This window comes from Octodon degus, unplaced genomic scaffold (assembly GCF_000260255.1).
Source record: "Octodon degus isolate 3935 unplaced genomic scaffold, OctDeg1.0 scaffold00005, whole genome shotgun sequence".
NCBI lineage: Eukaryota > Metazoa > Chordata > Mammalia > Rodentia > Octodontidae > Octodon > Octodon degus.
The window spans coordinates 144,817-156,317 of NW_004524581.1; positions in this window are offsets into that span (position 1 = coordinate 144,817).

The window sequence follows — 11,501 nt, forward strand, 5'->3', positions numbered from 1 at the left end:
TGCTGGGGATTGAATCCCAGTCCCTGTGCTTGCCTAAGCAGGCACTTAGTCTGCTGAGCTGTTTTGCCAGCCCTTTGAGTTGCATTTTGCTTCTGTGTTTTTATCATGTTCTATTTTTAAATTTCTTTTTTTCTGTATTGATGTTTGTAAATTTCTTAGGGCACATAGCTTTATCATATTGAGGCTTCCCCAGGAAATGCCTATTCCTCAAAGATATCTTCTAGGTGTAGACATTTCTTGGTCTTTGTGTCTGTCCCGAGATCTTACCTTCCAAATTTACTAAGGATAAGAAATTGTATCTGTTTGGCTCAGCACACAGTCCTTTGGCACAGGGCTATAGTGATGATTATGACCCCAGAAATCGCAGTGTTGTCCCACAAGGGAGGACAACTGTGATACATGTATTACATCAGGGCTAAAGTAGTACAACTAGCAATAACAAAAGCATCAAACACAGTCTAGAAACTGACAAACTATGGTAACAATGTGGTGACTTTAACCATCAGTGCAAAATCCACAGTTCTATAACAAAAAGCAACACTAAGCAGTAATTTGTATGGACTGAGTTTCCCCTTCATAGTGGGATTTTTAATTTGTGTATGTGTGTGTAGGAGAATTTAAGAGGGATAAGGGACAAAACAGAAAGATAAATGAATAGAAAGACAGTAGAAACAAGGCTGGACAAAGAATAATAAACCCAGTTTTGGGAAACCTGAGCAGAGGACAGGAAAAAAAGAATGAAGGAGAAAATAAAATAATGTTGAAACACACCAGAAAGACTAGAAACAATGTTCACACACATGAAAATATCAAAAAATCAAGAAAAATACATGTGGAAACAGAGAAAGAAAAACAAAACAAAACAAGTAATCAAAGTAAAAACTTAAAGAAGCAAATATTTTAAAATAACAGCAAAAGGAAAATGAAACAAAACAACCAACAAACAAAAAACAACAAAATTATCCTGAGGTTCACATTTGTGGTAGCATTCAAGTCAGAGTCCAAAACTGCCCAACTGTGCTAAGTGACCCTGCAAGTCTGCAAGAGGATCAGTGCTGGGGATAGGGCTGGTTTGGCCTCCGGATGTAGGAGCATAGGCCCGGGTTCAACCAGCGACTTTCTGTGCGTCCTTCAGACTCCTGCTCACATTCTTCACCTTGCAGACATAGCACAGGGCTGCTCCTGGTCCCATGTGTGGTTGGCTCTTCCCCAGCCTTGCACAACCTCTGCTGTTCACATCTCTGCGCTCTCATGCTGTTCAGTTCAGGGTGGGGGTGCAGTGCTGCTGCCGCCCTGGAGACAGCCCAAGCCTGCTCAGTCCCTCTTCCATCTCCTCTCCAGCAGGGAAAATGCCAACCTCCCACTCATTGTTCCACAGAGGCTCAAGGTTGCATCAACCCCATGTGTCAAGCCACTGAATGCGGGGCAAGAAGAACCATGCCATTGCAATCTTTCATTCTTTCACTCCCTCCATTGTGGTCACTAGTCTCATTGTTATTACAGGTTCACTTTACTGCACTGGCACATGATAAAAAGACAAAAATAAAAAAAATAAATAAAAAACATACCCTCAAGACCCATCAAAGAGAGAGCAGTGGGTCTGGGGAGATGGCTCAGTGGAATAAGTGCTTCCCTGGCAAGCACAAGGGCCTGAGTTCAATCCCTGGTTGCACCAAAAAAAAAAAAAAAAAAAAAAAAAAAAAAAAAAAAAAAAAAAAGAGAGAGAGAGAGAGAGAGCAGTTTGCTAATCACTCACCCCTGTGTGTGCTGGTGAAATTTGCTGCCAGGCTGCAGTGTCCTCTGTGTGTAGGAAGGCAAAAGCCACAGGAGGCCTTATATCTCTAATCTATCTTGTGTGGCTTGACTTAGCCACATATTGTAGTTCATAAGTTTTTTGAAATCTTCCCACTATGGTACATTCATCCTCCACACAGACAGTAGTTCCCCTGGCCACCCTGTAGGCTGGTTCAGTGTTTATAAAGTCCTATATCTATGTTTTCCTTGAGGTAGAAGTCTTATTTTGGATTGATTTTAGCATCAGGATGTATGTCCCTCTCTTTCTTATTATTTGTGTTTTTAGTAGGTGCATCATGGCTCCTCCTCTGTTCAGCCATGTTGATCCCCCTCTTGGATGTCATGACATTTAAAGCCAGAACTATCTGACTACAGAGTCCCTGCACTAAGTAACCACCACCCCAAACTGGCTTTTGGTGAGTGTTCATATTTCTGGTTCCCTCTTTACTTCCTTATAAAGGCATTTAACAAAACACAACTTTATGCTTAATTGCAGCCATAGTTTTGTCAGTTAGAAAGCATCCTTTGGTGATAAAAGTAAATGTGCCATTTTAAACCTGAACTGGTATTGGCAAGCACCCCAAAAATGCTGATAGTATTACTGAGGGAACCAGCCACTTGGGACTCTACCTGCCTAATCGCTTCTTAAGGGAGCATGTAATGAATCTAATTGGAAGCATCCACTTGATTCCCTACAGGATTAGGTCACACAAACCAGAGCAAGAAAGGCACTAAAATCAATAAATGAGAGGAAGAGTTGAACATAGAGAGCTAAGGGCAGGAGAACATGCAGGACACTCTGTATAGCCAGGAGGAAATTCTTCAGCACTGTTGGGTAGCTGGGATACACACAAAAGACATTTAGTTTGGTTATGGAAACTGTATCTATTTTCCTTTAGACATGTGATAGTCTAATCTATGGGTGTTTATGCAGTTATCAATGAAAGATGTGTGGTGCTAGTTTATTCAAGGGCAATAGTACAAGCAGATCTCAGGCCATGCAGAGAATCTAGGCCATGTGACTGAGGACAATGGGACTGAAGCCATCACTCAGTTATCCTTTGTCCCTCAAAGAGTTCAGCTTGAAGGATTAGAGGAGGTTTTTTGGTGGTTTTTTTTTTTTTCTTTTCTACTTTTGGTAGGTAGAGATAACCTGATGGGGCTGTATGTTAGAGATAGAGTCATTAGTGAGCAGAGACCTAGAAACAGGAAATATGGTGCATAGTTTGAGGTATGAAGATTGTTTTCTTCAGTCAGTCAGAATTTCAGAAAAATAAAGATTAAGCCAGAATAACAGAAGATGACAACATTGTGTAAAATGGGTTCTAGAACTAGTGCTCAGGGTAAACTACAGTGATCTGGCATAGGAAAACCAGCAATGCTCCGAACTTGATGGAGGTTGATTGCTGTAATATGCAGTGGCCTCTTTTATCTGCTTATTTGACTTCCTGTGGCTTCAGTTACCTGTGGTGAGCTACAGTTTAACAGAATTAAGTGGAAAGTTCCAAAAATAAACAAGTCAGAAGCTTAAATTATGTGCTGTTTTGAATAATATAATGGAACCGTTCACAGGTGCTGTTGTGCCTAGGGGTCCCTTCCAGGCTCTTGTCATCCTGTTCAAATAATTGGACAAGTGGATAATGTAGAGGTTTTATATTAAGGGTAAAAATAGGAAAGAAGAAGTACTCTGAAAAGAAGTGTTCTGCAGAGTGAATGTGGGAAAAGAAGATGGGTACATAGTTTTACCAAAGTTTAACTATTACAATTGTGCTACTATAAACATGGTTGTGGTGTTATGTTGTGGTATAATTCTGTGGTATTATACTGTGAATGCTTTTAAGAAGATGCCTCGAAGGTGAAAAGCTGGGTTGAATGGAATCTCTCATTTTAGTTTTTTATGGAGTCTCCATACTGATTTCCATAGTGGTTGTACCAGTTTACACACCTACAATGGACAGTGGTTCCCTTTTCCTCATCACCTCTCCAGGATTTGCTATTAGTTGACTTCTTGATGACAGCATTCTTTCTGGAGATGGAACTCAGTATTGTTTTAATTTGCATTTCACAAATTACCAGTGATGTTGAACATTGTTTCATGTGTTTATTTGGCATTTGTACTTTTATATCTGAGAATTATGTATTTATTTTAGATGTTCATTTTTGCATTGAGTGTTTGAATTTGAGGGGTCTGATTTTTCTTATGTTCTTTACATGTTCTAGATATTAGTCTTTTATTTGAGAAGAAGTGGTTCAATTTTTTTCACCACACTGGTTGTCTCTTTCCTCTGTTGGTGGTTTCTTTTGGTGCAAAGGCTTTTTAATATGATGAGATCACAGTTGTTGATGCTTTGCAATATTTCTTGTGTGATCTGGGTCTTGTTCATTAATTCCTTCCCAAACCTGTCTTCAAGAATTTTACCTGTTCTATATTCTAGAAGACTAAGTATTTCTGCTTCTATATTTAGATCTTTGATACAATTTGGTTTTATCTTAGTACATGGTTGGTAAGAGATAGTGGTCTAGGCTCACACCTTTGGCATGTGGAAAGCCAGTTTTTCCAGCACCATTTATTAAAGAGGCTATCCTACAAGTAAAGGTGTTTCATCCCTGGGTGTGGAGTTGTATCTGCATCTTCTATTCTATTCCATTAATCATTGAGTCTAGTGTGTGTGCACATGTGTGCACACGTGTGTTTTGCCAGTATCATGCTGTTTTTGTCATGGGAGTTTTGTAATATAATTTCAAATGGGTGATGACAGTGCTTCCTCCTTGCCCTTGTTGTCCAGAACTGCTTTTGTTCTTCTGGGTCTTTCCTAGTTCTGTATGAATTTTAGGATTGCTTTCTCTATTTCTGTCAGGCACAGTATTGATATTTTGACCAGGATTGCATGCCAGTTTTAGAAATATGGGCATTTTGGGGGCCAGGGAGATGGCTCAATGGAATAAGCTCTTCCCTGGCAAGCGCAAAGACCTGAGTTCAATTCCTGGTACCACCAAATAAATAAATAAATAAATAAATAAATAAATAAATAATAAAGTTAAGAAATGTGGGCATTTTCATGGCACTGGTTCTGTCTATCCAATAAAGGGGGTTGTTGCTCCATTTTCTGATATCCTCTTTAAGTTCCTTTTTCAGATACTGTAGTTTTCAATGTATAAGCCTTTCACTTCCTTGGATTGATGCCTAGGCTTATGCTATTGTGAAAGGTGTTGTTTTTCTAATTTCTCTCTCAGTGAGTTTGCTGTTTATGTACAGGAATGCTATTAATTTATAATAGTAATTTATTTCTCTTTGAGATGTAAGCGAGGGGTAGGTACTGTGTATTTCTTTTTCCTGGCAATATCATCTGGGAGTACAGATAAACCCACTGAGTCAGGATCAGCCTGACTCACTGTCTCCAGGGTGTGACTTTTTGAAAAGATAAAGATCATTATTGTAAAAGTAGAAAGAAATCTTAACAGAAACATACTTGGTAGAAGATTCATTCAAAAAATGAAAATTCCTAGTACGGAACAAGTAAACAATATTTAACCCCCTTTTAAAAGTATGAACTGAGAGATGAGGCCAAAGCTGTTGGGAAGAAAGAAGTTGAAAAAGCTTAAACACCTCAGTAGGCCCTTAGAGGAAATGGAAAGCACAGATTCATCTCAATTCATTCCCTGTTTTGTCATCCGTGTTAAGAGTATGCATTAAAATAGAGCACCTTTCTAACTCTGTTTTTTCTTTTTATTTGAAATCCAAGTTCTCATTGGATATCCTTGCTAAATGGCATATTCTTTTGTTTTTGTCGTCACTGTAAACAGACAAAGCTATATTTACAGCCAACTAGTGAATTGGAATAAATTAGGTTTAAAATGATGTTTGGGGTTATTATAAAGTGTGTTGACTGCCATAGAACAAAAGCAACCCAGAATAATGCCCATGAAAATTTTCTTTCTGCTTACTAACATTGCTCATTCACAAAGAAATGTCTCTTTTAAAAAACAGAAACTACTGTAGTGCTATGCATAGCTAGCTGCTCCTAAAAATAGTGAGCTGTTAGCAAATTCATTAATTAGGGTCATGTATATAACAATGTCTGCTTTCTTAAAATGAGACCTTCATTCATTCATTAATGGCCTATTTTATAAAATAGACATTCTGCTTTAATTGCACAAGCATGCAGTAAATTATAGCCTTGAAATCCTTTACCCCAGGTCTAATTTAGGTCATCACCAAGATGAGTGTGTTCACAACTTAGCCACAATAGAATCTTGATTAATTTAATCTTAATGAATTTAATATCGATTTTTTTTCCATAATTTTATTGAGAGACAAATAGCAATGAGACAGTTTCAAATCAAATTGGTAGGACAGTTTCAATAATTAACACAATGCATACTCTCTTCCTGGTGGTTATTTGCTGTACAAGATGCAGAAATGATATCCTATTTACAAACACTATAAATAGAGGGATTTATAAATCCCTCTATATATTAAGAGAATGTAACTATATATATATCCTAACCATTTTGAATACACAGATACAAAATGGACATTCATCTGTATCCCCTTTTTTAGTTCCGTCATTTGAATATAATAGGTGTGTTAACTCAGCAACATATTCTAAAAGAGTCCAGTAGTTCATAATAGTGTTGGGTCTTCCTTTTGACTGGCGTGTCAGAAATTGTTGACCTGAGTCCCCTACAGCTCAACATAACACCATGGCTTTACTTCTTATACTTCATTTTTATAATTTTCTGCTGGATGGTTAAGACCAAGATAAAGCAAGAGCTATGTAACAAGAGTTGTAGTTTTTGGATCTGATAAAGTCAGCCAAATCCCCTCAGGATTTATCCTGAGATCCTGTACCTCAGATTGTAGAACCTTTGTCAGTGTCAGCCATGTGGATGAGTCACAGCCATTGCTTGGCCAATGTGCTCTCTGTGAAAGCCTGAAAGAATGTTTTCTCTCAATGTGACTCTCCTTAGGCACACTCTACATCATCGATCACTTTCCTCTTTGGCCCCATAATCTCCTTGATCAGAAAATTTGGGACACTACCGAGTTACATGACGTTACAGTACAAGTTCTCATATGTCCTGAGTCTTAATTGACCTTGGAAGGCTAGGGCCAAAATGTTGGCTTTCCTTGTAGCCCTCCTTTTTCTCTAATTTTGGTCTGCAAACTTAGGTTGTTAACCCTCAAGAAGAAAAGCTTATTGTTATTACCATACAACCTAGACTGTTAAGCTTAACTTCACTATCTGTCTGCATATCAAATATCTTAGGCATAACATGGAACAGGTATTTTTCATCAAGTATTGATATGTTGATCTTTAAATCCCTACAGAATATGATGAAAAAACATTTAAAAAATTAAAATATATTTTAAAAATAGGCATAAAGAATTATATAATTCTTATGTTTACACATAAGTCCAGAAATCTAACCATATACAACCTTGAAGCAGGACAGTCCTGCAACATTCCTTTTCCTGTCTCGTGACTTCCTTCACCACTTTCTTCTTTTTGAACAATCATCTACCTGAGAGACAGCATGGCAGCAACTGGCATGTCATGACAAGCAGCGCGTATTCAGAAGACCAGAATGACAGGCACTCCAAGCATGAACCTACTATTACAAATTGCCATCTTCAGTGCAGTTGCTTAGTTCACAAGTGTCTGTATATATACTTAGGGTGAGAATCATTCCAATTAACTACTAGAGTCAAAAATCTTCTGAAGATTCTCAGGATCATTACCTATCTAATACATATAACTGTATGGCTTGCCACTGTTGTTTCCTAGCTCTTCTCTTTGCTCTCTTTTCATTGTTTAGTTCTCAAGTTCTTGCTTTCCTTTTAGTTGTATTATACCTTTCTATTTGTATTTCTTCTTTTGAGTTCTTATAATCTTGATGAATTTGTGACAGAGACTCCTTACATATGGGATACTAGCTCTGATGGTAGACACTGAAATGACCAGAACCCTTAGGCAACCAGTGTCTTTTTCACAAGCCTTACTTAGGTGATGAGTGACAGCTAAAAGAACTGAGACAATGAGGCTCAGTAAAAATTTAAAGAAATGTTTTATCAGTTTTCATAAGAACCCAAAATACAAACATCACATGATTTTTAAACTTAGTTAATTTTTGCATTACTAAGTCTTGAATTCTGGGCCTTCACATTAGCTTACACCTCTAGCCCTATTTATTTGCTTATTTACTTAATTTTGAGACAGGCTTTTGCTTAGTTGCTAAAATGCTCTGGGTCTGAACTTTGAATGTGTGGCCTTCTTGCCTCAGCCCCAAAGTGCTGGGGGTCTCTGTAGTGCATTACCATGCCCCACAGGAATTCTGATTCGTGTGTGTGTGTGTGTGTGTGTGTGTGTGTTTAGGGATGGGTTTACAGGGTGTTCAGGGTCTCACTACTAGATTGAACTCTAGTAATCTGCCTGTGTACAGCCTCCCAAGAGCTGGGATTACAGGAACTGCACCACCATGCCCAGTCTCAATTGCTGTCTCAGTGTTCCCCGGGAGCTGGCACAGGGATCAAACCCCTAGCTCCTGCGCCTGCTTGGAGACACTTTAATCCACTGAACTATTTGGCTGGCCCCTTGGAATTCTGATTCTTATGGGATCTTTCCAGTAAAGCCATCATTCTTAACCTTGGTAACAAAAGTTTTAGAGCTGACACCCGAATTCTTCCTAAGGTTTTGATGCATTGATCTAGGATACGGCCTGGACCTTGACATTTTTGCTAGTTTCTGAATGAAAGAACAGCTGAGGTTTTCAGCCTGTGAGTTTGGCAGTAATCCCAGAGCTGCTGACAATTTTCTTCTAAAGTGAATAATTCAATTTTTGGTAGCTAGTGAATGGTGCTGAATCTTTAGAAAATAAATACCCAACCTGGACCTTCCATAAATTATCGGAACAAGGTTTCTGAGAGTGTCCTTTTGGCATGAGTACTTTTTTTTTATATCCTGTGATGGTTCTAATGTATAACAGAGGCTGCAAACCTCTGCTTTATGGTTATTCAGACACAGTCATGTGCCACTCATTCAATATAGATGTATTAATCTCCTTTCTGTTGCCAATAAAGTTATAAAGAAGAGAGTTTTATTTTGGCTCATGTTTCTGGAGGACCAGAGTCAAGGAGTTGTATAGGTCATAATTTTCCTGCTGGTAGAATCCCAAAATAGTAGAGGATATCACATGGCAAGAAATAGTTAACATGTGTGTGTATACATGTCTCTTCTGGTCTTTTCTTTCCATCTTCTTATAAAGCCACCCATCTTCATTCATAAGGGCTCCACTGTTAAGACCTAATCCTAATTACTTCCCAGATACCCCACATCTAGTCACCATATGTAGATTAGGCTTTCAGCCTCTCAATACTTGCATTAGCTTTCTGTCACTGTAACAAAACACCTGAGCTAATCAACTTTAGAAGACAAAAGGTTTATTTCAATTCATAGTTTTGGAAGTTTCAGTCATTAGCCAGTTGGTTCTTTTGCTTTTAGGTGTATGGTATGGCAGCATATCAAAGCAGGCTGTGTGGTCAAGGAACCTGCTTACCCATTACAGCCAGGAAGCAGAGTGAGTGAGAAACTCTATTCCCACAACCTCTTCAAGGCCATGCTGAGTAAACTCATACCTCCTACTCCACCACCTGCAGGTGGCAAAAAGCTGAGGACCACACATCTAATGCATGTTTTTGGTAAGCATTCTAGATTCAGTCATACCAATACCTCACAATGAGGGTCTACTTTGAAACTTCACACAAAATCTTGGGAGGTTCAGTGAACTTATATATAAATCATAGCAGTAGATACCTGAAGAAAAAACGTCAGGCCCCATTAATTTTTTTTTTGGCGGAACTGGAGATTGAACTCAGGACCCTGTGCTTGTCAGGCAAGCACTTATTCTACTGAGCTATCTCCCAGGCCCTTAATTTTTTTTTAAAAAATGTATTTGGTACAGGGTCTTACTGCACATCTGGGACTCATAGTGATTGTCCTACTTTTAGTCTCCCCAGCACTGGGATTACAGGCACACGCCACCATGCCAGGTCTTGGGGGCCAGCTCCGTGCACTCAGGGGGCAGGGCTGACACAGCATGTGGTCCTGGGGGACTGAACCCAAGTCCCTGTGCTTGTCTAAGCAGGTACTTAGTTTGCTAAGCTATCTCACCAGTCCCCCAGTACAGTTTTGCTTAAGCAGCAACATAAGATAAAACTTGTTACTTATACACAGAGTCTCAAGCGAAAAGAAAATTTACAAACATGCATATTGATGGGCTGGTTTCAAGAATGACTTATTTTTTCTGTAGGAGAATTTTTTTGTTATTTATTTATTTGTCTATTTATTTATTTGGTACAGGGTCTCACTACGCAGCATGCACTTGTAGTGATCTGTCTCAACCTCCTCAGCACTAGGATTACAGGTGGGGCCCACCACGCCCAGTTTGCCTGGCTGGCTTGGTTGGGCCAGCATGGTGTGCAGTACTGGGGATCAAACTTGGGTCCTTGCTGAGTCATCTCTCCAGCCCCTGAAGGAGAGGGTTTAAAAATTCCAGATATAAACAACTGTTATCTGTCTAGCATTTGGGTCCCTTAATCACAAAGTAGCGCTCCCAGGGATATCCTGCTCTGCTGTCTTGCTGGCCCATGAGGGTAGCAGATCCTCAGCTCTGGGCAAACAGGGTATGGGGATATGAGAGGAAGATGGCAAATGAGACAGCCTGGCCCTAGATTCCTTCCCCACAGGTGGACCACTCCAATGCACTGCTTTCCCTTGCTTGCTTTCAATGCTTTTAGAAAACACACATTTAAACTACAATTTTGGAGGAGATGAAGTAGACTTACTTCTATCTGATTTTGCTACGAAGTATAACTAAAAGCCCTGGACATTATGTATGAAACAAACATCAGAATATTCAGAATCCTAGAAAGAAGCATGCAGGGTTTTCTAGGCTGCTCAGTATCAAGGCCCAACAAGCCAGTGGTGTCCCAGACTTATCTTTCTGCACCATATATTCCAAACTTGAGAATAAATAAGCCAGCAACTTGGAAATAACAATGAGCACAGACAAAATAGCCCTGAAGACCAGAAAATAAGTGAACAGGAGAACTTTGCAACATAAATACTAATTATGTACCATGACCAAAATGGTTTTATTTCCCAGGGGTTGCAAGGCCAGTTCAGTACTTGAAAACCAAGCTATATAATCTGATTTTTTAAACAGGCTAAAGAAAAAAATTACATGATCATATCCATCAACAGATATAAGAAGACTTTGAAAATCCAACACCTACGTATGTTTTTAAAACTGTCAGAAAAATAGGAATGGAAGGGATGGTCCTTAACTTAAGACCATGCACCAGAGACTCCCATAGTTAACATTATACTTAATGGTGAAAGACTGAATATTTTTTCCCTAATATCAGAAAGGATAACCAGATTCACCATTCTTATTTAACATACTCTTGGATGTTCTAACTAGTGTGATAAGGAAAATGATCAAGAGACTTAACAAATCAAAAAGAATTAAAAATGGTAGCATATAAAAATATATGCTATTTGCATATAGCATGGCTGTAAACACAAATCCCAAGAAAGCTAGAAAAAAGTCCTAAAACTAATAGACAAGCATTAAAAAATGATATATCCTTTTTTTTTTTTTTTTTTTTTTTTTTTTTTTTTTTTTTTTTTTTTTTTTTGGCGGAA